Source organism: Culex quinquefasciatus, chromosome 3, assembly GCF_015732765.1.
Source record: "Culex quinquefasciatus strain JHB chromosome 3, VPISU_Cqui_1.0_pri_paternal, whole genome shotgun sequence".
NCBI classification, from domain to species: Eukaryota; Metazoa; Arthropoda; class Insecta; order Diptera; family Culicidae; genus Culex; species Culex quinquefasciatus.
Genome location: NC_051863.1, coordinates 162,477,664 through 162,478,980, shown reverse-complemented (window position 1 = coordinate 162,478,980; position 1,317 = coordinate 162,477,664).

Sequence of the window (1,317 nt, the reverse complement as noted above, 5' to 3'; positions counted from 1 at the left end):
TTTTGACCAATTTCGTCGGGGTCATTTGTTTGACCATCAAATGAGGTCCTTAAGCTAAAATTAATCCGATAAAATTAACTTTTGAAAGTTGATTATTTTAAATTTTGTTATATTCCTTAAGGGAATTGATTTAATTATTGAGAATGTTTGAAATGTGAATAACAAAAACTGTTATTATTTTCACAGTGCCAGGAAGTCGGAGCTGACGTTGGACGTTCGAGCAGGAGTGAGACCTCGGAGACGGCATCGGATTCAGCTGATTTTCAGCGACTTTTACTTGGAGTCGGAATCTGTGAAGTCGGGTATTTTTAGAGAGCTGAAGTCGGCGTTGACGTCATATCCTGCATGCAGAGTCGGAGTTGACTTCAAAGTATGGATTCAAAGTCGCTTGAAGGTACCCGACTCTGCAGCCCTGACTAGTACAGAAGTGTTATGGCTACTGCAGGTTTATTTGCAAATTGAAAATAAACCAAAAAATAACTCATTTTGTTATGTGAGCAATTCCAGCTCAAATCAGGAATTTTTCTGGTACTTTTGTACCCGACCCTCCTCAATTTCAATGAAACTTTGTAGACATGTTATCCTATGCCTATATAAGCCATTTTGAGTATATGGAGCCAATAGTACTCGAAAATAACATTCAAGAAGGGCGTAAGGTATTTAAATATTTTTGTATTTTGTAATTTAAAAATTACTGTATCTCGAAGCCGTTGCGTCGTATCAAAAAGAGGTCAAAGACAAACTTGTAGGAAATTGAACGGGCTTTCTTAAAAAAAAAACACTGAAACAAAAATACACGCCACATCTATGTGATTTTTTGAATTTAAAGGTGATGTCACGATTTTTTTTTCGTTCAAAGTTTTTGAGGAAATAGCCTAAATATATCCAAAAGACTGACGAAACATGCAGGATGGTATGACTCTCCTAAAAAAATAAAAAAAAATCATTTACTAAAACTATTTTTTTGAAAAGTGGTCTAAACGTCAAAATTTTTGAAAACCTGTAGTAGGAATCGATTCTCCAGACAATTTTACATAAAAGTCTCCATATTGACCATTGTCCTATGTCCAATCCGTGGGAAGATACAGCGGTTTTAAAAATGAAAATGCTGAAAAAACGGGTTTTTTGTGGTTTTTGGCAATTTCTATATGACAGACTTGGTTTTTCAGTTTCGTAAATATTTTGACCGGAAAGCTCGTCCAATTTCCCATAAGTTTGCCGTTGACAGCTTTTTGATTTATGTCGTTTTTATATTTACGTAATCAAATTTACTATCCTGGTTTCTACCACACTGAAAAAAATATTCTATTTTCAGTT